This window comes from Marmota flaviventris, chromosome 17 (assembly GCF_047511675.1).
Source record: "Marmota flaviventris isolate mMarFla1 chromosome 17, mMarFla1.hap1, whole genome shotgun sequence".
NCBI lineage: Eukaryota > Metazoa > Chordata > Mammalia > Rodentia > Sciuridae > Marmota > Marmota flaviventris.
In genome coordinates, this window is record NC_092514.1 from 10,096,325 (window position 1) to 10,124,027 (window position 27,703).

Below are 27,703 nucleotides of genomic sequence, written 5' to 3' on the forward strand. Positions count from 1 at the left end.
TTAAGACGAGGTTTATAGCTAGAATGTGGGCTAAAGTTTTTAGTAGGATCAGGACTAGGATTAGAGAGAAGGCTAATGTCAGTTCTAGGGTTACAGTTAGAAAGAGTTTTAGGGTTAGGTTTATAGCTAGGTCTAGTCTAAGGGTCAGGTTTCTTGTTAGGGCCAGGTTTAGAGCTATGTGTATTATTTGGGGTAAGGGTCAGGATAGGGTTTTTATTAGATTAATGTTTAGGGTTAAGGCTCGAGTTATCATTACAGTTAGGGATAGGTTAATGATAGTTTTAGATTTAGAGTTCAGGTTAAGTGTAGGGTAATGGATAGGGTTAGGGTTAAGTATAGGATTAGGGTTCAGTCTAGGGTTAGCATAAGGGTTAGGGTTATCATTAGGGTAATGTGGTAGGGCGAGTGTTATGCTTAGGATTAGGTCTAGGGTTAGGCCTAGGTTTAGGGTTAGGGCTAAGTTTATGGTTATGGTTAGCTTTAGTGTTAAAGCTGAGTTGGGCTTGGGTTAGGGCTAGGTATTGCAATAGGTTAGGGCTATGGAAAATGTAAGAACTTTGTTATGATTAGGGCTCATTTTAGGGTTAAAGATAGAGCTAAGTATAGTTTTAAGGTTAGGTTTAGGGTTAGCGTGATGTTTAGAGATAGGGTTAGTTTTTGGGGTAGGTCTAGTGTTAGGTTTAGGTTTAAGGTTAGGGTAATTTTTAGAGCTAGGGTTATTGTTAGGATATGAGAAAGCATCAAGGTTAGTTTTAGGGTTAGGATTAGCACTCAAATAAGGGCTAAAGTTACTGTTCGGTTTAAGATGAGGGCTGTGTTTAGAGCTAGGTGACTATTAGGATATCAGTCAGGTCAGTGTTTGCTGTAAGTTTAGGGTTATGACTTGAATTAGGCTAGGGTTACTTTTAGGGTTTGGTTTAAGTTTAGGGTGGCCTTTAGAGCTAGGGTCAGTTTTAGGATATGAGTCAGGGTCAGGGTAAGATTTAAGGTTAGGGTTAGGACTCGAATGAGGGCTAGGGTTATGACTAGGTGTACCTTTAGGGTTTGGTTTAAGTTAAGGTTTAGTGTTAGGGCTGTTGCTCAGTTTTGTGTTAAGTCCTAGGTTTAGGGTTTGGGCTAGTTGTAAGATCAGCATTAGGGTTAGGGCTAGTATTAGTGTTAGGCTTAGGCTTTGGGTTAGGGTTAGATTTGGATTTAGCATTAGATCTAGGATTAGGGCTAGGTCTAACTATAGGGAAAAGTTCAGGGCTAGGGTTATGGTTACAGTAACAGATAGGGTTAGAACTAGGGCTAGGACTAGGGTGAGAGTTAGAGTTAATCTTAGGCCTAGGGTTGTGGTTAGTTTTAGGGATAGGGCTAAGTTAGGCCTAGGATTAGGGCTAGGGATAGTGTTCACCTTAGGCCTAGTGTTAGGGCTAGGGTCTAGGCTATGTTTTGTGTTAGCTTTAGGGCTACAGCTAATGTAAGTACTAGGTTTACAATTAGGGCCAGTTTTAGGGTTAGTGTTATGTCTAGGTTTAGTGTTTGGTTAGAGTTAGGGTTAGGGTTAGGTTTTGGGTAATGGATAGGTTAGGATTAGTGAATGTGTTAGGGTATTAAGGTTTAGGGTTAGGGCTATTGCTTGGGTTTGTTTTCCTGTAAGGGTTAGGGTTAGTACTATTTTTATGATTAGCATTAGGGCTAGGGCTAGTGTTAAATGTTAGACTTAGGCTTAGGCTTAGGGTTAGATTTAGAGTTAGGGTTAGATCTAGGGTTAGGACTAGGAATAAAGATTAGGCAGTGGTTATTGCTAGGTTTAGGTCTAGGGTTAGGGCTAGAGTTAGGTTTATGGTAATGGATAGGGTTAGAAGTAGAGAAAGGCTAGTGTGAGAGTTAGAGTTAGTCTTAGGGCTAGGGTTAGGGTTACGGTTAGGGATAGGGTAAAATTAGGGCTAGAATTTGGGCTAGGGTTAGTGTTCACCTTAGGCCTAGTATTAGGGTTAGGGTTAGGGTTAAGTTTAGGGTATGGAATGGCATTATAGCTAGGGTGAGGTTGACAATTCAGGTTAGGGCTATGATTAGGGTTAGGGTTATGATTAAGGCTACGTTTGGGTCTAGATGAGGGCTATGGTTTATTTTAGTGTTTGGGCTAGGATTAGGGCTGGGGCTAATATCAGATCTAGGGTGATGTTTAACGATAGTTTTATGGTTAGGTTTATGGCTACATGTAATATAAGTGTTAGGTTTAGAGTTAGGGTCAGGTTTAGAGCTAGGTGTATTATTAGAGTCATGTTCTGGGTTAGAAATTTGGGATAGGTTAAGGTTTAAAGTTAGGGCTCAAATTATCTTTATGGTTTGTGTTAGTGTAATTATAGGGTGAGGTTTAGGGTTTAGGTTTGGTTTAGAATAATGCATAGGTTTAGGATTAGGGTTAGGGTTAAGTTTAGGCCTAGGTTTATGGTTAAGGCAATGGATAGGATTATAGATAGGGTTAGGGCTAGGGTTATGATTTTGATTAGGGCTAGGTTTAGGATTAGGTTTAGGGTTAAAACTCGGGTTAGGGCTTGGTTTGGGGTCAGGTTTGGAGTTAAATTAGTGCTAGGTTTAGGGGTAAGGCTAATGTAAGTAATAGGTTACAATTAGGGTTAAATTTAGGGTTATGGTTAGTGGTAGGTCTAGTGTTAGGTGTAGGGTTAGGGTTAGGGTGATATTTAGACTAGGATTAGTATTATGGTCAGAGTCAGGGTCAGTGTTAGTTCTAGTTTTCAGCTTAAAACTAGAATTAGAGCTAAGTTTAGGGTTAGGGTTAAGGTTTGGTTTAGGTTAAGGGTTAGAGTTAGGGCTATGGCTCGGTTTTGTTTAGGGCTAGGGTTAAAGTTAGATTTAGAGTTAGGGTTATGGTTAGGCTTAGGGTTAGGGTTTGATTTAAAGTTAAAATAAGATCTAGATTAGGGCTGGAGCTAATGATATGGCTAGGGATAGGACTGGGTTTAGGGCTAGAATTAGGTTTCCAGTAAGGGATAGGATTAGAACTAGGGATGGGGCTAGGGTGAGAGTTAGTCATAGGGCTAGGGTTTGGGATAGGGTTATGAATAGGACTACATTAGTGCTAAGATTAGGGCTATGATTAGTTCCTGGGTTAGGCCTAAAGTTAGGTTTAGGGTTAGGATTAATGGTAGTTTAAGGGCTTGGGTTTGTGTTAGGTTTAGGTCTAGGATTAGGGCTATGGCTAATGTGAGGTCCAACCTTATGGTTGGGGATAGTTTTAGGATTAGTGTTATGGCTATGCCTAGTGTAAGGGTTAGGTTTAGTGTAAAAGTCATCCTTAGAGCTAGGAGATTTATTAGGGTCAGGTTCAGTGTTAGAGTTCCTTTGAGGTTAGGTTTTATGGTTAGAGCTTTAATTAGCACTAGGGTTTGGGTTAGGGTAATGATAGGGTTTTGTTCAGAGTTAACATTAGGTTTAGGTAATTGATAGGGATAGGGTTAGCAATAAGGTTAAGGTTAGGCCTAGGGTTCACATAAGGGTAAGGGTTATGTTTAGTATAATGGATAGGATTGTAGCTAAGTTTAGGGATAGGTTTATAGTTAAGAGTAGGTTTTAATTTAGGGATAGATTCAAGGTTATGTTTAAGGTAATGGATAAAGTTAGAGCTAGGATTTGGGCTATGATTTCAGTTAGGATGAGGGATAGGTTTAGAGTTAGGTTTCAAGCAAGGGTTATGTTTAGAGTAAGGGTTAGAGTTTGATCTAGGGTTTGATCTAGGGCAAGCATTAGGTTTAGGGTTTGTGCTAGGTTTAGGGTTAAGTTTTTGCTGAGGTCTAGGTTTAGGGCTTGTATTAGGGCTAGGTTTTGTGTGAGGTTTATGGCTACTGTTAGGGCTATGGGTATTGTAAGAGCTAGGGTTATGGTTATGGCTTGTTTTTTGTGTTAGGGTTTTACATATGCCTAGTGTTAGGTTTAAGTTTTCAGTTAGGATAAGGTTTAGAGCTAGGGTTTGTGTTAGTGTAAGCATCATTTTTTGGGCTAGCATTGGGTTTTGTTTAGTGTCAGAATTGGAACTAGGTTTTAGTCTAGGGCTAGGGTTAGTCTTTGCTTTGGGTTAATGGTTATTTTAGGGCTAGGGCTAGGTTTTTGTTTAGGACTGGAGCTAGAGTAATGGCTATATTTAGGATTAAGTTTAGGTCTAGTGCTAGTTTTATGGTTAATTTTAGGTATAATTTTACTGGTAGGGCTAGTGTTAGGGTTTGGTTTAGTCTTAAGGTCAGGCTTTGACCTATTGTTAGTGTTAGGGTCAGAATAAGGGAAGTGTTGGGCTTAGGCTTTGGGTTAGGTTTAGACACAAAATTAGGGCTAGGGTTAGGACTAGTAATTGAGTTAGAGTTTGGGGTAAGCTAAGGGTTAGTGTTAGAACTTTTGTAGCTTTAGGGTGAGAGTTTGGCTTAGGGTAAGAAATATTTTTAGAGCTAGGGTTTGTGTTAGGGTTAGGGTTAGGGTTAGGGTTAGTGTTAATGCTAGAGTTGAGGATCAGATTAGCGCTAGGTTTTGTGTTAGGGTTAGGGCTCTAGCTAATGTAAGAACTAGCTTTACAGTTAGAGAGAGTTCTAGGGTTAGGGTTAGGGCTAGGTCTAGTGTTAGGGTTAGGTTTAGGGTTAGGGTGTTGTTTAAGAGGTAGGGTTAATTTTAGGGTCAGAGTCAGGGTCAGTATTAGTGGTAGGGGTAATGTTAGGACTAGGTGTAGAATTAGGATGTGGTTTAGGTTAAGGGTTAGGATTATGGCTATAGCTCAGTTTTGTTTGTGGGCTATGGCTAGGGTTAGGGCTTGTTTTCTAATTAGAATTAGGTTTAGGGATAGGTTAGGGTGAGGTTTAGGTTTATAGTTAGGGTAGATTTAGAGTTAGGGTTAGTTCTAGGTTTAGGACTATGGCTAGGTTTAGGGCTAAGGTTAGGGCTAATGTTAGGGTTAGGTAATAGATAAGGTTGGTACTAGAAATAGGTCTTGGGCTACAGATAGGTTTAGACTTAGGACTAAGGTTAGAGTTAGGGTTACAGTTAGCAATAAATTAGGGCTAGGATTAGAGCTATTTTTAGTGTTAGGTTTAGGCCTAGAGTTAGGGCTAGGTTTAGTGTTAGTGATAGTGTTAGGGTTAGAGATAGGAGAAGGGATGTGGTTATATCTAGTTTCAGAACTAGGGCGAGGGTTGAAATTAGGGGTTGCGCTAGGATTAGGATTTGGGTTCGGGTTAAGGCTAGGTTTAGGGCTAGGATGAGGGCTCTGCTTTGTTTTAGGTTTAAGGCAAGAATTAGGTAGAGTGCTAATATCAGATGTAGGGATACGGTTAGGGATACAGTTAGTGTTAGTTTTATGGCTAGTTCTAGTTTAAGGGTTCTGTTTAGAGTAAGGATCATGTTTAGAACTAGATGTGTTATTAGATTCAGTGTCTTGTTCAGAGTTTGGGTTAAGTTTTGGTTTAGTTTTAGGGCGCGAATTAGAAATAGGGTTATGGTTAGGATTAGAGTAATTGACAGGGTTAGGTTTAGTGTTCAGGTTAGGTTTAGGTAAGAATAAGATTAGTGTTAGCAATAGGTTTATGGTTAAGCCTAAATGGATAGGGTTAGATTTAGGTTTAGGACTAGGGTTCTTCTTAGGTTTAGCATAACTGTTAGGATTTGAGCTAGGATTAGGAGTATGGCAATGGTTAAGTTTATGGTTGGGTCTAGGGTTAGGTTTACAGTTAGGGTTAGTGTAGGTTTAGAGATAGGACAAGGGTTAAGTTTACAGTTAGGGTTAGAATCATTTTAGGGCTAGGGCTAGCGTTATCATGACATTTATAGTTAGGGTTAGGGTAATGGGTTGGTTTAGAACTATATTTAGTGCTTTGTTTGAGTTAGGGTTAAGTTTAGGGTAATGGATAGGTTAGGGCTAGGGCTATACTTAGGATTAGGGCTAGGGTTAGGGTTAGGGTTAGGTCTAGGGTTAGTGTTAGAGTTAGGTTTATGCTAAGTGTTATTTTTTGAGCTATGGTTAGGGCTAGCGTGAAGATTAAGGTTAGTGTCAGGTCTAGGTTTAGGATTAGGGTTAAGTTCAGGGCTAGGGTTAGCATTAGGATTAGGGTTATGTTAGGGTAATGGATAGGATTAGAGCTAGAGTTAGGGATAGGGTTATGGTTAGGATTAAGTGTAGAGTTAGGTTTAGGGTTAGGGCCAGTTTTAGGGTTAGGATTATGTTTAGGGTAATGATTAGGGTTAGGATTAGGTTTAAAACGAGGTGTAGGGCTCAGTTTAGGGCTAGGTTGTGTTAGGTTAGGGCTAGGTTTAGGGCTAAGGCTAATGTAAGAACTAGAGTTATGATCAGGGCTACTTTTAGGGTTACTGTTAGGGCTAGTTCTAGTTTTATGGTTAGGTATACTTTTAGGTTGATGTTAGAGCTAGCGTTGGAATAAGGTCAGAGTCAGTCTCAAGGTTAGTTTTAGGGTTAGGTTAGAACTGGAATTAGGGCTAATGTTAGGGCTAGGTGTATGGTTAGGTTTTGGTTTAGGTTAAGGGTCAGGGTTAGGGCTATGGCTCGATTTTGTTTTAGGGCTTGAACTAGATTAGGGCTAGTTTTAGGATTAATGTTAGTGTTAGGGCTAGTGTTAGTGTGAGGTTTAGGCTTAGGGTTAAGGATGGACTTAGAGTTATGTTTAGTTCTAGGGTTAGGGCTAGGGCTAGTGTTGGGGTTAAGGTTATGGCAAGTGTTACAGTTATGTTAAGGAATAGGGTTATATCTAGGAATAGGGCTAGGGTGAGAGTTAGAATTAGTCTTAGTGCTAGTGGTAGCATTAGGGCTAAATTAGGGTTAGCATCAGGTCTAGGATTAATGTAAGGGTTAAGTCTAGAGTTAGAGTTAGGGTTAGATTTGGGGGAAGGGATGGGGTTGTGGCAAGGTTCAGAACTAGGGCGAGGGATAGAATTAGGGATAGGGCTACAGTTACTGTTTGGGTTAGGATCAAGGTTAGTTATAAGGCTCGGATGAGGGCTAGTGTTTGTGTTAGGGTTATGGCAAGAATTAGGGCTAGGGCTAATATCAGGTCTAGGCTTATGGTTAGGAATAGTTTTGGGGTAAGATTTATGGCTAGGTTTAGTGTCAGAGTTAGGTTTAGGGTGAGGTTCAATTTGAGAGCTAGGGGTATTATAATAGTCAGAGTCAGGTTTTGGGTTTGGGTTAGGTTGATGTTTAGGATTATGGCTCAAATTAGCATTAGGTATGAGTTAGAGTTAGGATAATGGATAAGGTTAGGTTTAGGGCTCAGATTAGGTTTAGGGTAATGGATAGGGTTAGGGTTAGGCCTAGGGTTAGCATTAGGTTTATGGTTATCATTAGGGTAATGGATAGGGTTAGATCTAGGGTTATGGCTAGGGTTATGTTTAAGATTAGGGCTAGATTTAGGGTTATGAATAGTTAATGCTAGGGTTAGTTTTAGGTTATTGGTTAGGGTTTGAGCCAGGGTTAGTGCTAAGGATAGGGTTAGGTTTGGGATTAGGTCTAGGATTAGGATTAGTTTTACCATTAGTGTTAAGGGTATGGACAGGTTTAGATGTTGGGTTAGGGGGGTTAGGGTTAGGTTTAGATTTAGGACTAAGGTTAGTTTTAAGTTTAGCATTATTGTTAGGGTTTGAGCTAGGTTTAGGACTATGGCAATGTTTAGGTTTATGTTTAGGTCTAGGTTAGTTTTACAGTTACGGTTAGAATAGGTTTAGGGTTAGGGATAAGGTTTTCATGGCATTTTTGGTTAGGTTCAGGGTAATTGATGGGGTTAGAGCTAAGGTTATGTCTAGTTTTAAGTTTAGGATTAGGGCTAGGGCTAGGGTTAGGGTTAGGGTTGGGCTTATCATTTTCTTATGGTTAGGTTAATTGTAAATGTCAGGGATTGAGTAAGTGTTTGGCTAGGTTGAGGCTTCAGGTTAGAATCAGGGCTAGGGATAGAGTAAGGATTAGGGTTACGGTTAGGGCAAGGTTTAGCATTAGGTTTAGTGTTATGATTAGGATAATGGCTAGAGTTAGACTTAGAGTTGGGGCTATGGTTACAGTTAGGATTAGGACTAAGATTGGGGTTAGGATTTTGTCTATGGTTAGTTTAGGGTAATGGCTAGGGTGTGAGCTAGTGTTAGTGCTAGGGCTAAATCTTGGATTATGTTCAGCCATAGGTCTAGGGACAGGATTATGGTAGGTGTAGAGTAAGAGTTAAGTTTATGGCTAGGGTTAACATTAGGGTTAGGATAAGGGTTAGGGTAATGGATATGGTTAGATGTAGGTTTATGTTTATGTTTATGGTTAGATTTAGTTTTAGGATTAATGTTAAGGCTACAGTTATGTTTAGGTTTATGGTACGGGTTAGGTTTTGAGCTGGGTTTAGGCTTATTTTGAGTGTTACTTTTAGGGTTAGTTCTATTGTTAGATTTCTGGTTAGGGTTAGGTTCACATTTAGGGTAAAGGCTAGGTTTATCAATACATTTAGATGTAGGGTTAGGTGAGATGTAGGTTTAGAGCTAAGTTTAGGGCTAGTATTAAGTTTAGGGTTAGGGCTAGGTTTAGGGTTTAGAGTAAGTTATAGGTGTAAGTTTATATTTATGGTAGGGTTAGGCTTTGAGTAAAGTTTGAGAGTAAGGCTAGGGTTAGGTTTAGGGTTAGGGTTAGGGCTAGGGTTAGTGTTGGGGTTTTTCTTAGGGCTAGATTTAGGCCTAGAATTCACTCTAGGTTTTGTTTAGTTTAGGGCATTAAGTTAGAGCTATGGGTCATGTAAGAGCTAGGATTATGATTAGGGCTAGTTGTAGGGTTAGGGTTATGGCTATGTCTAGTGTTAGGTTTAGGTTTTTGGTTAGGGTAAGGTTTAGAGATAGATTTAGTGTTAAAGGCAGGGTCAGTGTTCAGTTTAGAGTTAGAGTTAAGGTTAAAGCCAGCATTGGGAGTAGGTTTATGTCTAGGGGAAGGTAAATCATTGTGTTAAGTTAAGGGTTATTGTTAGGTCTAAGGCTAGGTTTTTGTTAAGGTCTAACACTAATCATGACCCTGACCCTAAGAGTACCCTTAGCTCTAAACCTGAAGCTACCCCTAAACCTAACCCTTACACTAGACATAAGCATAAACCTAAACCTAAAACTATTTTTAACCATAACACTAGACCTGAAATTAGCTCTAGCCATAATCCTAGCACTAAACCTAGGCTTAATCCTAGCCTGAAACATAACCCGAGCCCTAACCCTAGTTCTATTCTTCAATCTAGCCCTAAACCTACATATAACCTCATCCTATACCCCAAAACTAACCATAACCCTAAACCTAATCCTAACCCTCACCCTAAACCTTGGCCTAATACAAAGCCGAGTGCTAATCCTAGCCTTTAATTAATCCTAACCTAACCCTAAACCTAGCCATGAAACAAACACTAACTCTTACCCTAGCCCTAACCATAGTTCTATCTTTAGCCTTAATCCTAATCCTATATCTAATCCTAAGTCTAAATCTAAACCTAACTCTAATTTTAACTCTAAAGTAAGTCTAAACCAAACCCTAACACAACCCCTAACCACAACGCTAATCTTAAACCTGCCCTAGCCCTAGCCCTTGCCATAAACCAAAACCAAGCCATAGCCCTAATCTTAACCCTTAACCTATATCAAACCCTAACGCTACAAGTAACCCTAAAACTAACTCTAAAACGAACCCTGACCCTGACACTGACCCTAACACTAATCCTAGCTCTAAACACCACCCTAACTTAAAATTAACCTTAACATTATATCTAGCCCTAACCTAACCCTAAAACTAGCCTTAATCATAAACCTAGTTCATACATTAGGCATTGTCCTAACCATAGCCCTAGCCCTAAAACAAATTCTACACCTAATCCGAGCCCTAACCTTAGCTTTAACCATAATACTAGACCTAACCCTAACCCTAACAGTAGCCCTATCCCTAACTCTAACCCTATTCCTTACACTAAGCCAAACCCTAAACCAAATGCTAACCCTAATCTTAATTCTAACCCTTAGCCTAACTTCAACTCTAACCATAATGCTAGTCTTAACCCTAGCCTTCATTCTTCCTCTAAACCTATTCCTGACTCTCATCTGACCCTAACAGTAACCCTATGTCTAAACCTGTCCCTAACCCTAAACCAAACCCTAACACTGGCCCTACTGGTAAACCTATACCTATATGTATGCCTAACACTAGACCTAGACCCAAAGTTAATCCCAAATATAGCTAGAACTCTACCCCTAGACCTAAACAAAAACCTAGCACTAGCACTAACTATAACCCTTAATGTATACCGAACCTTACCCTACCCTTAGACCTAAACCTAGTCCTAATTTTGGCTCTAAACCTAAGCCTAAACCTATCCCAAAAACTGACCCTAATTCTAACACTGAACCTAGCTTTACACATGACAGTAACTCACAACCTAGACCTAACACTAGGTAAAGCCATAACTCTAACTCTAAAATTAGCCCTAAACATAACCCTAGCTGTTACATTAATTATAGTCCTAACTCTAGCCCTAAACATAACATGAAACATAGCCCTAAACCTAGGCCTAAACTTAGCTCTAAGCATAACCCTTAGCCTAATCCTAGCCCTAAACCTAGCCCTAACCTAAGCTTCGCCTTAGACCTAACCCTAGCTCAAAGCCTAACCTTTACATTAAATATAACCCTAGCTCTATCCTAAACCCTATCCCTAACCCCGGCTCTAATCCTAACATTAAACCTAGTCTGAAATTTAGGTTTAAACATATCAATTACCCTAAACCTAACCCTAATTAAAACCCCATCCCTAACACTAAAACTATTGTAACCATAAATGTAAACCTAGACCTAATCCTAAACCTAACACTCACCCTAGCCCTACCCTAGCTCAAACACTAACCCTTACCCTAACTTAACTATAATCTTGGCCCTAAACTTAACACTTAACTTAACCCTAAAACTTACCCTAAATCACATCCTAAACTTATCCCTAAACCTAGCCCTAATCCTAGAGTTAATCTAAACCATAACCTAGGCCTAACCCTAGCTCTACACCTCTCCATTAAACTAAACATAACCCTAACCCTAGTGGTAACCCTAACCCGATTGCTAAACCTACCTCATCCATTACCCTAAACCTTAACTGAAACCAAAACTAAACCTTATCCATTACCCTAATCCTAAACCTAACCCTAATGCTAATTTGAGCCTTAACCCTAAACCTTTATCTAAACCAAATGCTAACTCTTCCCCTGTTCCTGACGCTAATAATAACCCTAGCCCTAGAGCTGACCTTTAACCTATACCTAGCTCTTACACAAGACCTAACCATAACCTTACCCTAAAACTATTTTAATATGAACCCTAGACCTGGTCCTAGCCATAACCCTAACAGAAACTCTAGCAGTTAAACCTAAACTTCATCCTATTCTGACACATAACCCTAGGCCTAATACTAATTCTAAAGCTCACCATATACCTAAAGCTAAGTATAACCCCACCCATTTCCCTAAACTTTACCTTAACACCAAAGTGAACCCTAACTCTAGTCCTACCCCTTAGTCTAACCCTAACACTAACCCTAGCCTTAAGAATAGCCCAAATGTAGTCCTAACCCCAAAACTAAACCTAGACCTAATCCTAAGCCTCAATTTAGCTCTAACCCTAACCCTAACTCTAGCCTTAATCCTAGCCCTAACTCTAACACTAAACCTAGTCCTAATCCTAGCCCCAATTTAGCCCTCACCCTAGCCCTAACCCTAGCTCAAATCCTAGCCCTAATTTAGCCCTAACCCTAAACCTAACCCTAAGACTACTACTATGACTAACTCTAATTCTCACCCTAGCCGAATCCCTAGTTCTAACCATATTCCTTGCATAACCCTAACCCTCACCCTGACCCTAGCCCTAGCCCTACCCTAACCCTAGATCTAACACTAACTGTAAATGTAACCCTCACCCTAAACCTAAACCTCAACCTAACACTAGCCCTAACACTGATACTAATCCATAATCTAGCCTTAACAGCCTAGCTAGCTTTAGAACAAAACCAATGTATATCCCTAACCCTTAATGTAAACCAAACCTAACCGTACAACTACTACTAAATTTAGACATAAATCGAGTTCTAACAATAACCCGAAACCTAACCCTGAATCTGACACTAACCCTAACAATAACGCTTGCTCTAAACAACACCCTAACCCTAAACCTAACCATAACCCTAGACTAAGCTCTAACGCTAACCCTAAAACTAGCACTAATTGCAACACTAGTTCATACATTACCATACTCCTAATCCTAGTCCTAACCAAACCCAAATTCAAGCCCTAATCTGAGCCTTAACCCTAGCTTTAATCGTAACCCTAAACCTAAACCTAACCCAGAACATAGTCCTAAACTTTACGCTAACCCTAGCCAGAATTCTAACCATAACCCTAGCCCTATCACTAGCTCTAACCCTATCCATTACCCTAATCATAAGCATAACTCTAATGGTAACCCTATGCCTAACCCTAAACTTATCCCTAAACCTAAACTATTTTATTAACCTAAACCCAATCTGAACCCTAAACCTAACCCTATCATTACTCTAACGCTAACCCGAATGCTAATTCAAGCCTTAAACCTAAACCTTAACCCAACCCAAACCCTAACTCTGCCCCTTCCCATGATAATATACCTAGCTCTAACCCTGAACCTACCACTAAACCTAATCCTTATACTAGACTTAGCCATAAACCTAACCCTAAAACTATTGCTAGCCAAAAGCCTAGACCTGACATTTGCCTTAGACATAATTCTAGCCCTAAACTTAACACAAAACAAACCCATAACCCTAACACTTACCCTAGCCTTAATCCTATCCATAACCCTAGCCCTAAATTTAGCCTTACCTTATCAATTACCCTAAACATAACCCTAATTTTAATGATAACCCTAGGCCTATATCTAATCTTCTCCCTAACTGTAACCTTATCCATTATGCCAAATCAAACCTGAACCATAAACCAAACCCTATCATTACCCAAAACCAAACCCTAAAGCTAATTCGAGCCCTAACCCTAAAACCTAACCTAAACAAAACCCTAAACCTGAAGCTGAACCTAATAATACCCCTAGTTCTAAATTTGACCCCTACCTGAAACCTAAGACTTACACTAAACATAGCCATAAACCTAACCCTAATCTTTAGCCTAACCCAAACCGTTACCCTATTACTAGTACTAACCCTAGACCTCATTCTAGCTCTAACCATAACCCAAACCCTAAACCTAACCCTGACACTTATTCTGACCCTAAGAGTAACTGTATGTCTAAACCTGAACCTAACCATATACCAAACCCTAACACTAGCACTAGCAATAAACCTATACCTAATCCTAACCCTAACACTAGCCCTAGACCTAAAGCTAATCCTGACTCTAGCCATATCTCTAAGCCCTAGACCTAAACAAACACCTAGCCCTAGCCCTAATGATAAACTTTAACCTAACACAAATACTAATCCTACCCCTAGAACTAACTCTAGTGATAATTCTGTGTTTAACCCTAACCCTAACTATAACCTGAACACTGACCCTGAACCTAACACTAACCCTAGCTATAAACATCCCGAAAATGGTAACCCTAAACCTAACACTTGATCTAGGCATAACACTTACCCAGAAAGTAGCCCTAATCATAACCCTGGTTTATACATTAGTTGTAGACCTAACACTAGCCCCAACTTAACCCAAAACCTGGCCCTAAGCAGAGTGCTAACCCTAGTTTTAACCCTAACCCTAAAACTAGCCTTCATCCATACCTAACCCTAGATCTAACCTTGAGCTTTTACCCTATCCATTACCTTAAGCTAAACCCTAAACCTAATGCTAACCCTAGTCCTAACCCTAATTCTAGCCTAACCCAAACCCTAACCCTATTACTAGGCCTAACCCTAAACTTCATTCCAACTCTAACTGTAACCAAAACACAAACCCTATCCCTGACACTTATTCTCACCCTAATACTAACAGCAAGTATAAACCTTACCCTAACCCAAAACCGAACCCTAACATCAGCCCTACCAGTAATAATATACTTAAACCTAAACCTAACACTAGCCCTCGACTTAAACCTAATCTTAAATCTAGCCATATCTCTAGCCCTACACCTGAAAAACAACCTAGCCCTCGCCCTAACAATAACCCTTATCCTAACCCAAACACCAACCCTACCCCTAGACCTAAACCTAGTCCTAATTCTGGCACTAAACCCAACACTAACTCTAACCTGATCACGGGCCCTGACCCTAACATAATCCTAGCTCCAAAGCTCACTCAAAACCAAACCTAATCCTAACACTAGACCTACCCATAACCCTAATCGTAAAACTACCCCTAATCATAACCTAGCTCTTACATTACCCATGGCCCTAACACTAGGCCTAAACTAGCACAAAACCTAGCCTTAATTTTAGGCTTGAACATAGCCCTAAGTTTAACCATAAACCCAACCCTAGCCCTAACCCTAAACCTAAAGCCTCACTTTAGACCTAACCCTAGCTCAAAGCCTAACCTTTACCCTTATCATAAGCCTAGCCATATCCCAAACCCAAAACAACAATAGCTCTAATAATAACATTAACATAGCCCTAATCATAGCTTTAATTATGTCAACTATCCTAACCCTAATTCTAATCATAACCATTAGCCTAGTCCTAAACCTAGCTCTAATTCTATCCGCTACGCTGAACACAATCCTAACCCTAATGCAAATTGTAGGCTTAACCCTAACCCTATCGCAATCCCTAAACCTATCCATTGCCCTAAAACTTACCTGAACCCTAATCCTAAGCCTATTCATTACCCTAAACCTAAATCTAACACTAATGCTAATTCGAGCCCTAAACCTAAACATTAACCTAAACCAAACCATAAGCCAAATACTGACCCTAATAATACACATAGCTTTAAACTTTACCCTTACCTTACCCTTAGGTCTAACACACTAGACCTAACCCTAAACATAAACCGAAACCTATCTCTAATGTTACCCTCAACCTGACAATAGCCGTAGCCCTAATACTAGCACTAAGCCAAACACAAACACTAGCTCTTATCTTAAATAAAACTTAGCCTTAATCATAAACCTAACTCTTATTCTAACCCATTTCCTAGACCTAAATCTAGTTATAACCCCATTGCTTACCCTAAACCTAACCCAGACCTTAACAATAACATAAAACCTAGCCCTAACCTTAACCCTAGGACTAAGACTAACACTAACCTTAGCCCCAATCCTAAACATAACCCTAATCCTAGCTTTAAGACTAACTATAACTCTCGCCCTAGCCTTAGCCCTAATTCTAACTCTATCACTTACCATAATCTTATTCCTAGCCATAGCCTACATTAACCCTAGCCCTAACCTTATATTTTGCCCTAACTGTAGATCTAAACCTAACTCTAAATTTAACCCTAATTGTAAAACTAAACCTAACCCTAACACTAGCCCTAACCCTAATGCTCATCCTAAAACTAGCTGTAACCATAGGCTTAGACCTAATAGACATCTGAGCCATAACAATAACCCTAAACTTTTACCTAAACCAAACACTAACCTTATATCTAGCCCTAAGCCTAGCCCTAATTTGAGTCTTAATCTTAACCCTAAATCTACCCCTAAACCTGTCTCTGGCATTAACACTAACCCTAGCTCTAAACATCACCCTAAACCTAAAACTTAACCTAAATCTAGCACTGGTTCTAACCCTAATTTTAAAACTAGTTCTAATCATAAAATTAGATCATACATTAGCCGTAAACTTAAACCTAATGCCAAACCAAACCTAGCCCAAATCTGATACCTAACCCTAGCTTTCACCATAACCCTCACCTAACACTAGCCCTACCCTAACCAGAACCCTAGCTCTAACCATAGATCTAAACTTATTCTTTACCCTAGCCAAACCCCATCCCTAATGCTAACCCTAGTCCTATAACTAGTCCTTAGTCTAACCCAAACTCTAACCCTATTACTAGTCCTAACCCTAGCCCTCATTCTTGTTATAACCAGAACCCAAATTCTAACCCTAACCTTGACCCTTATTCTGACCCTGAATTTAAAACAAACCCTAACACTAGCCCTACCCATCACCTTATATCTAAATGTAACCCTAATAATAGACCTAGATTAAACGTAATCATAAATATAGCCATATCTTCAACCAAGACCTAAACAAAAAACTAACCCTAGCTCTAAGGATAACCCTTAACTTAAGCTAAACACTATCCTTACCTCTAGAACCAACCAATCCTAATTCTGGTTCTAGCCCTAACCCTAACCCTAATCCAAACACAGACCCTGACTCTAACCCTAAACCTTGCTAAAACTGACCCTAAATGAAACCTAACCCTAACACTAGAACTAGCCATTACCGTAAACATAACCCTTACATTACCACAGCAGTATAACTAGCTCTAAACCTATCACAAAACCTAGCCCTAATCCTAGGTCTAAATCTAGCCCAAAGCGCAACCCTAACCCTAACCTAACCTTATTCCTTACCTTAATCCTAACACTCATGCTAAATCTAACCCTCATCTTAGACATATACCTAGATAAAACCCAAAAGTGAACCCTAAACTTAAGCCTAGCCCTATCCCTAAATCTAATCCTATTCCTAGGCCTAATCATAATGTTAACACTAGCCCTAATACTATCTCTAAATTTATACAATACCCTAAACAGAACCTTAACCCTAATGATAACCCTACCTCTGATCCTAATTGTACCTAATCCTAGACCTAACCCTAAAACTAACCCTCATCGTAGCCTTAACCCTAGATAAAACCATAACCCTTACTCTAAAACTAACCCTAGCCCAAACCCTAACACTAACCCTAAACCTAAAACTACCCCTTACCCTAAACTAACATCTAACCCTATCCATTTCCCTAACTCAAATGATAATCTTAGCCCTAACCTTAACACTAACCCTAAACCTAAAGCTACCACTAACCCTACCCCGACATCTAACCCTATCCATTAACCTAACTCTAAAGATAACCTTAGCTCTAACCCTAACACTAACACTAACCTTAACTGTAAGTCTAACCCTAGACATAATCCTAAACCTAATCTTCATCCTAGCACCAACCCTAGCTCAAAACCTAACCTATACCATAAACCTAACCCAAACCCTAACCCTAGGCCTAGCCCTAACCCTAACTCTAGCCCTAATAGTATTCTAAACCATAGCCCTAAACATAGCTCTAATGCTATTCATTACCTTAACAATATCCTTAACACAAATGCTAACTCTAGGCCTAACCCTAATCCCACCAATTACTCTAATCTTACCCTGAATCCTAAACCCAAACCTATCCATAAACCTAACCCTAATTCTAACCCTAACGCTAATTTGAGCCTTAACCCTAATATTTAACCCGAAACCTGACACTGCACCTAAAAATACACCTTACTCTTAACCTGGGCCTTACCCTAAACCTAACATTAGACCTAGACATGAACCTAACCCTATAACTATCCCTAGCCATAACCCTAAACCTGATATTATCCCTAAAACTTGCCCTAACCCTAAGGCAATCCTTGCCCCTCATCCTATCCCCAAATCTAGCCTTAATTCTCACACCAACATAACCCTAGACCTTAACCTAATTCTAATCAACACCCTAGCCCTAAAACTACCTATAATCCCAAGGCTTCCCCTAAACCTAACCCTAAACCTAATCTTAAACATAGCCTCAACACTAGGCCTAACCCTAACACCAATCCTAGACATATTCCTAGCCCTAATTTAGCCCTAAACTTAACACTAACCCTAGACTTCAGACTAACTCTAACTATCACCATAGCTCTATTCCTAGTTCTAACCCTATCACTTACCGTAACCCAAACACTAGACATAACCTTAGCCCTAACCCTAGCCATAGCCCTAACCCTAGAATTAACCATAACTCTATATGTACCACTAAGCCTAAACTCACCATATCACTAGCAATAGCATTAAGATTAATTGTAAAACTACCTTTAACTTTATCCTTAGCCCTAAAATATAATGAGCCATAACACTAACCCTAACTCTTAACCTAAACCAAAATTAACCTTACATCTAGCCCTAAGCCTACCCCTATTTCGAGTCCTATCCCCAAACTTAAAACTAACGCTGACCCTGACTCTGAACCTAACACTAACCATAGCTAAAAACATCACTGTGAACTTAAACCTAACCATAAAACTAGACTTAGCTCTAACCATAACCCTAAAATTGGCCCTAATCATAACTCTAGTTCTAACATTAGCTGTATCCAGAGGTCCAGATCCGCCAGCCACAGTCCGCGCGCTGCGCGTGACTGCCAGCCCATCCGCCAGCAGCAAACGTGTCTGGGTCCCGCTAGCGTCTGAGACGCAGCTTGGCAGGAAGAAGTCTTTAGCCAAGCCTTCATGAAATAGCGAGCTGGGAGCTGAAGCAAACCGGTTACAGACCAGTCCCACCCCTCCCCTCAGACACTCCAGCAAGGAGCATGGGGCCCGCCATGGCAGAGAGGTGACGTCATCAGAGTTCGGCCAACGGAATTCCTTCCCAGCAGAATCCACTTTAGCAGGTGTGTGACTCCCTCCCCATCCAGATACAAGCAGCCAGGAAACTTCATGGACCTCTCAGGGGTCGTGTCTGTAGGGAAGCAGAGGGGATCCCTGACCCCCAAACCCCATATCACCAGCAATGACTCCCAAGGTCTTAGCCGCCAGTTTACCACAGCACTGGGGCTTAAATGGGACACGCAGTGGGGCTGCAAGTGTAACTAGATCTCTGGGGAACCGCTTCTGGTGAACAGGACCTGGCTGGCTGGCTGACAGGAGGAAGGGGGGTAAGGGCCGGAGAAGTGAAACGGCTCTGGACTGACAAGTCTGAGAGACTCCCAGGAGACGCCTTACAGGGATTGCTACGGGCAGGTAGAGAGCAGAAGCTCCACTCGGAGGGCACAGCTCCACCTACTGGAAGAGAAGAAAATGCATATCTAAGACTTCAATATTTTATTTTTATGTTTTTTATTTTTTCTTCTTCTCTCTCTGTTCCTTTCTCCCCTTTTCCTTCTCTTTTTCTTTACCGTTTCAAGTTTTATTGTTCTTTTCATTCTCCTCTAATCTATCTATCTCTCTATCCTTCTTTCTTTTTAAGAGCACCTTCATTCCCCTACCCCCCCAACTTTCATCCCAAGCATTATGTCTTCCTTTACGTGGAATTGTCTAAATGCAAATAGGTGAATGTCTCAAGGCTGTCTATAGGGCTCCTAAATACCTAGCTACTGCCAACACCCTGATCCAATTGCCTGTTAGTATCCACCTTCAGTAGAGCAATCTTCTAAAGTAGCCAAGTCATACTAACCCTCGTACCATCATAGCACCTAACCTAGACATATAGTACTAAGAAAATACAACAAATCACTATATGCATACAGAACCTGGAAGCCTTTTATGAATTGAATGAATCAGCTTTAAAGTACAATAAAGCCCAACATTTCTAGACATAATCTCCCACCACAAAGGAGAGACAACAGAGATATACAAAGCCAAAACAAATGTATAGGAGAAAGCAGTTACAAAGCAGTCAAACAGAGCTGGAAAGTAACGTGAACAACATGAAAAAACAAGGGAAAAAAGGACTACAAACAATGCAGGACAACTTAAATCCACAGGAGGACCTAGAAGCATCAGAAACATGGACAGGGAAAGAAATCAAGGCATACCTAACTCAGATGGAACGGAATATTAGAGAAGAGATGAGAGAGCAAGTCCAAGCATTGAAAGGATATTTTGAAAACTAACTAAACAAACAAATTCAAACTGCAAAGAACAAGCTTTACCAGGAGATAGAGATTTAAAAAAAACCAAACAGTAATCCTAGAAATGCAAGAAACCATAAACCAGATTAAAAACTCTAACGAGAATATTACAAATAGACTAGATCAAGTAGAAGTCAGAACATCAGATAATGAAGACAAAGTTTATCAACTTGAAAAGAATATAGTCAACACAGAAAAGATGCTTAAATCTTATGAGCAATCTATCCAAGAGATATGGGATCTCATAAAAAAAAAACAAATTTGAGAGTCATTGGGATAAAAGAAGGCACAGAGGATCAAACCAAAGGAATGGAGAACTTATTAAATGAAATAATTCTAGAAAACTTCACAGAGATGAAAGATGGAATGGATTGCCAAATCCTGGAACCCTACAGGACCTCAAACATCCAAAACCATAATAGACCAACTCCAAGACATATAATTATGAAGATAGCTAACATACAGAGCAAGGAGAGAATATTAAATGCTACGAGAGAAAGTTGGCAGTTTCATTCAGTGTTAAACCAATTAGGTTAACGACTGATTTTTCATCACAGACTTTGAAAGCGAGAAGATCCTGAAACAACATATTTAAAACGCTGAAAAATAATGAATTCCAACCAAGAATACTGTATCCAGCAAAATTAAGCTTCAGATTTGACAATGAAATTAAAATCTTTCACGATACACAAAAGCTAAAAGAATTTGCAGCCAGAAAACCAGCACTGCAAAGCATTTTGAGCAAAATACTACAAGAAGAGGAATTGAAAAATAGTGCCCAAAACTAACAGTGGGAGGTATCTCAGTAAAGGGGGATAAAAATAACCAAAGAGGAAAAACTAGCCAAACTAAAATAAATAAATAAATAAATAAATAAATAAATAAATAAATAAATAAATAAATAAATAAACATGACTGGAAGTACAAACCATATTTTAATTGTAACCTTAAATGTTAATGGCTTAAATTCACCAATCAAGAGACACAGGCTAGTAACCTGGATTAAAAAAAAAATACAACAATATGCTGCCTTCAGGAGACTCATATGATAGGTAAAGACATACACAGGCTGAAGGTGAAAGGTTGGGAACAATCATACCACTCACATGGCCCTCAGAAGCAAGCAGGAGTGGCCATACTCATATCAAATAAAATCAACTTCAAACCTAAGTTAATCAAAAGGGATAAAGAAGGACACTATATACTGTGAAAAGGAACCATCCCCCATCAAGACATAACAATTATCAATTTGTATGCACCAAACAATGGTGCTGCAATATTCATAAAACAAACTCTCCTCAAGTTCAAGAGTCAAATAGACAACAACACAATAATTATGGGGGACTTTAACACACCGCTCTCGCCATTGGACAGATCCTCTAGACAAAAGCTGAACAAAGAAACTATAAAACTCAATAACTCAATCAATAACCTAGACTTAACTGACATATATAGAATATACAAATCATTATCAAGTGGATACACGTTCTTCTCAGCAACACATGGATCCTACTCAAAGATAGACCATATATTATGCCATAGGGCAACTCTCAGTAAATATAAAGTTTAGAGATAATACCATGCACCATATCTGATCATAATGGAATGAAACTGGAAATCAATGATAAAATAAGGAAGGAAAAATCCTACATCACATGGAAAATGAACAATATGTTACTGAATGATCAATGGGTTACAGAAGACATAGAGAAGGAGATAAAAAAAATTCTTAGAGACAAATGACAATACAGACACAACATACCAGAATCTATGGGACACAATGAAAGCAGTTTTAAGAGGGAAATTCATTTATTGGAGTTCTTTCCTCAAAAAAAGGAAAAAAAAAACAAATAAATGAACTCACACTACACCTCAAAAACCTAGAAAAGGAAAAGCAAAACAACAGCAAATATAGTAGAAGACAAGAAGTAATTAAAATTAGAGCAGAAATCAATGAAATTGAAACAAAAAAAAATTGAAAATATTGAAAAAACTAAAAGTTGGTTCTTTGAAAAGATAAATAAGATCGACAGACCCTTAGCCATGCTAAAGAAGAGAAGAAGAGAGAGAACTCAAATTACTAACATATGGGATGAAAAAGGCAATATCACAACAGACACTACAGAAATACATAAGATAATTAAAAAGTACTTTGAAACCCTATATTCCAATAAAATAGAAGATAATGAAGATATCAATAAATTTCTTAAGTCATACAATCTACCCAGATTGAGTCAGGAAGACACACACAATTTAAACAGACCAATAACAAAAGAAGAAATAGAAGAAGCCATCAAAGACTACCAAGCAAAAAAAGCCCTGGACCGGATGGGTATACAGTAGAGTTCTACAAAACTTTCAAAGAAGAATTAATACCAATACTTTTCAAGCTATTTCAAGAAATAGAAAAAGAAGTTCTTCCAAATTCATTCTATGAGGCCAACATCATCCTGATCCTGAAACCAGACAAAGACACTTCAAAGAAAGAAAACTACAGACCAATATCTCTAATGAACTTGGATGCAAAAATTCTCAATAAAATCCTGGCGAATCGAATACAAAATCATATAAAAAAATTGGGCATCATGATCAAGTAGGATTCATCCTTGGAATGCAAGGCTGGTTCAATATACGGAAATCAATAAATGTAATCCACCACATCAATAGACTTAAAGACAACAACCATATGATCATCTCGATAGATGCAGAAAAACCATTCAACAAACTACAGCATCAATTTATGTTCAAAACACTAGAAAAACTAGGGATAACAGGAACTTACCTCAACATGGTAAAAGCTATATATGCTAAACCTCAGGCTAGCATCATCCTAAATGGAGAAAAACTGAAGGCATTCCCTCTAAAATCTGGAACAAGACAGGGATGCCCTCTATAACCATTTCTATTCAATTTAGTTCTTGAAATACTAGCCAGAGCAATTAGACAGACAAAAGAAATTAAAGGCATAAAAATAGGAAAAGAAGAACTTAAATTATCGCTATTTGTGGATGACATGATAATATATTTAACAGACACAAAAGGGTCTACAAAGAAACTGCTAGAGTTAATAAATGAATTCAGCAAAGTGGCAGGATATAAAATCAACACGCATAAATCAAAGGCATTCCTGTATATAAGCAACAAAACTTCTGAAATGGAAATGAGGAAAACCACTCCATTCACAATATCCTCAAAGAAAATAAGATACTTGGGAATCAACCTAACAAAAGAGGTGAAAGACTTATACAATGAAAACTACAGAACCCTAAAGAGAGAGATAGAAGAATATCTTAGAAGATGGAAAAATGTACCCTGTTCATAGATAGGCAGAAATAACATCATCAAAATGGCAATATTACCCAAAGTTCTCTACAGGTTTAATGTGATGCCAATCAAAATCCCAATGGCATTTCTTGTAGAAATAGATGAAGCAATCATAAAATTCATATGGAAAAACAAAAGACCCAGAATAGCAAAAGCAATTCTAAGCAGGAAGTGTGAATCTGGAGGTATAGCTATACAAGGGTTCAAACTGTACTACAAAGCAATAGTAACAAAAACAGCGTGGTACTGGTACCAAAACAGACACGTGGACACGTGGACCAATGGTACAGAATAGAGGACACAGAAACCAATCCACAAAATACAACTTTCTTATATTTGATAAAGGGGCTAAAAGCATGCAATGGAGGAAGTATAGCATCTTCAACAAATGGTGCTGGGAAAATTGGAAATCCATATGCAACAAAATGAAACTGAATCCCTTTCTCTCACCATGCACAAAAGTTAACTCAAAATGGATCAAGGACTTAGATATCAAATCAGAGACACTGCATCTGATAGAAGAAAAAGTTGGCTACGATCTACATACTGTGGGGTCGGGCTCCAAATTCCTTAATAGGACACCCATAGCCCAAGAGTTAATAACAAGAATAAACAAATGGGACTTACTTAAACTAAAAAGTTTTTTTCTCAGCAAGAGAAACAATAAGAGAGGTAAATAGAGAGCCTACATCCTGGGAACAAGTTTTTACCCCTCACACTTCAGATAGAGCCCTAATATCCAGAATATACAAAGAACTTAAAAAATTAAACAATAAGATAAAAAATAACCCAATCAACAAATGGGCCAAGGACCTGAACAGACACTTCACAGAGGAGGACATACAATCAATCAACAAGTACATGAAAAATGCTCACCATCTCTAGCGGTCAGAGAAATGCAAACCAAAACCACTCTAAGATACCATCTCACTCCAGTAAGATTGGCAGCCATTATGAAGTCAAACAACAATAAGTGTTGGTGAGGATGTGGGGAAAAGGGTACACTTGTACACTGCTGGTGGGACTGCAAATTGGTGAGGCCAATTTGGAAAGCAGTATGGAGATTCCTGGGAAAGCTGGGAATGGATCCACCATTTGACCCAGCTATCGCCCTTCATGGACTATTCCCTGAGGATCTTAAAAGAGCATACTATAGGGATACTGCCACCTCAATTATCATAGCGGCACAATTCACAATAGCTAGACTGTGGAACCAACCTAGATGCCCTTCAATAGATGAATGGATAAAAAAAAAATGTGGCATCTATACACAATGGAGTATTACACAGCACTAAAAAATGACAAAATCATAGAATTTGCAGGGAAATGGATGGCATTTGAACAGATTATGCTAAGCGAAGCTAGCCAATCCTTAAAAAGCAAATGCCAAATGTCTTCTTTCATATAAAGAGAGCTACTAAGAAGAGAACAGGGAGGAAGAGCATGAGGAAAAGATTAACATTAAACAGAGACGAATGGGGGGAGAGAAAGGGAGAGAGAAGGGGAAGCATATGGAAATGGTAAGCGATCCTCAATGTTACACAAAATTACATATAAGAAGTTAAGAGGGGAAAGGGGGGGAAACAAGGGAGAGAAAACAACAGCAAATGAGGTAGAGAGGGAAGATGAGAGGGGAGGGTAGGGGGGATAGTAGGGGATAGGAAAGGCAGCAGAATACAACAGTCACTAATATGGCATTAGGTAAACATTGCGAATGTGTAACTGATGTGAATCTGCAATTTGTATTTGGGGTAAAAATGGGAGTTCATAACTCACTTGAATCAAATGTATGAAAGATGATATGTCATTAGCTTTGTAATGTTTTCAACAACCAATAATAATAAAAAAAAAAAACCATTAGCTGTATCCCTAATACTATCACTAATGTTACCCAAAATTTAGGCCTAACGTGAGCCCCAACCCTAGCTTTAACCAAAACTCTAAACCTAAAGCAAGTCCTAAACCTTATCCTAAACCTAACCCTAAATTTAATCCTTGCACTATCCCTAAACCTAACAATAACCCCAACAATAACACTAATCATTACCCTAACCCTAACCCTAATCCTAACCCTAATGCTACCCTTGGCCTAACCCTAACACATTCACTAACCCTAACCTATCCATTACACTAAACATAACCCTAACCCTAACCAAACACTAAACCTAGATGTAACACTAACCCTAAAACTGGTCCTAATTGTAAACCTAGTTTTAACATTAGCTGTATCCCTAAAGCTAACAAAAAATGTAGCCTAGACCTAATCCAAGCTCTAACCCTAGCATTAACCCTAATCCTAAATCTAACCCTACCCATAACCCTAACCCTAACTCTAGCCCTAACACTAGTGCTAAACTTATCCCTTACCCTAAGCCAAACTATAACCCTAAAGCTACCCTTCTCCTAAACATAATCCTTAGCTGAACCCAAAACCTAACTTTATTACTAGTCCTAACCCTAATCCTCAATCTAGCTCTATCACTATCCCAAACCCTAACACTAACCCTGACGCTTATTCTGACCCTAACACTAATCATAGGTCTAAACCTGACCCTAACCCTAAGCAGACCCCTAACATTGGCCATACCTGTATCCCTATAACTAAACCTTACACTACACTAGACCTAGACCTACACTTAATCTATTATCGAGTGATAACTCTAGGCCTAGCCCTAAACAAAAACTTCGTCCTACCCCTCATAATAACCCTTAAACTAACCCAAACACTAACCATACCCCTAGAACAAACCCTAGTCCTAATGCTGGCCTTAACAATAAACCTAAACCTAAACTGAACACTGACCCTTACCCTAACACAAACCCTAGCTCTAAACCTTATCCTAACAAAATACATAACCCTAACACTAGATGTAACCATATCACTAACCATGAGACTAGCCATCACCATAGGCCAAAATCTACCTCTTACTCTATCCATTACCCTAACCCTAACCATAACCCTAATGCTAACCCTAGCCCTAACCCTCACACTGACTCTAACCCTAATCCTCATCCTAGTTCAAACCCTACCTCAGTCCCTAACCCTTAAACTTAACCTAGGCCTAACACTAACCCATGGCCTAAACCTAAACCTAACTTAAACCCTAGCCCTAATACTAACCTTAACCATATCCCTAATCCTAGCTCTAAGCCTACATATTACCCTAACTCTAACCCTAAACATTATGATAAACCTAGCCCTAACCCTAGCACTAAACACACCCATTACACTAACCCTAACCCTAACCCTGATGATAATGCTAGCCCTTACCCTAAATCTAACCTATCCCTAACCCTAGACATATCCATAAACCTAACCCTTGCCATAGAACTAATCATTGTTCAAACCCTAACCATTACACTAAACCTAACACTATACGTATCCCTAAACATAAACTTAAGTCTAAACCTAACCCTAACCCTAACCCTAATATGACATCAAACCCTATACAATACCCTAAACCTAATGATAACCCTAGCCCTAATCTTAACACTAAAGTTGAACCTAACCCTAACTATAACCTAGACCTAAACCTAAACCTAACACTCGCCCTAGTGCTAACCATAGATCAAACGCTAAACCATACCCTAAACCTAAACCTAAACCTAACCCTATGCCTAAACCTAAATCTAGCCCTAATAAAAACCATAACCCTAGCCTTAAAACTATCCCTTACCCTAAGCACAACCGTAACCCCAGGCCTATCCCCATCCCATTTGCTATCTCTAACCCTATCAATTACACTATACATAACAAGAACCCTAAACCCAAACCTATCATTTCCCTACCCAAACCCTAATGCTAATTCAAGTCTAAACCTAAACCTGAACCTAAACAAAACCTGAAACCTAATTCTAACCCTAATAATAACCCTTGCTCTATACCTGAACCTTATCCTAACCCGAACCTTTACACTAGACCTAGCCATAAATCTAACCCTAAATCTATGCCTAATGTAAGCCTAGACCTAACACTAACCCTAGCCCTAATTCTTGCCATAACCCTAAAACAAACCCTAGCCCTCATCCTAGCCCTAAACGTAGCCTTATTACTAAATCAATCCATAACCCTAGTCCTAACCCAAATTCTAACATATGACCTAGCCCTAAAACTAGCTTTAACCCCATCCCTTCCCCTAATCCTAACCTTATCCCTAAACCTAAACCTAAGCCTAAACTAGGCCTAAACCTAATACAAACACTAGACCTAATCCTAGCCTTAATTTAGCCCTAAACCTAACCTAACTCTAGCCCTAAGATTAACTCTCGACCTAGCCCTATTTCTAGTTCTAACCCTATCCTTTACAATAAACCTATCACTTGCCTTTGCATTAGCCCTAACCCTAGCTCTAGCTCTAATCCTATATCAAACCCTAACTCTAAATCAAACCCTAACCCTAAGCTAAAACTCTCACTAACACAAGCTGTAACACTAATGCTAGTCTTAAAACTAGCCGTAACCTAGCCCTAGAAATACAAATCAACCTAGCCATAGCCCTAACCCTAACCTTTAACACAAACCAAAACCTAAGCCTACACCT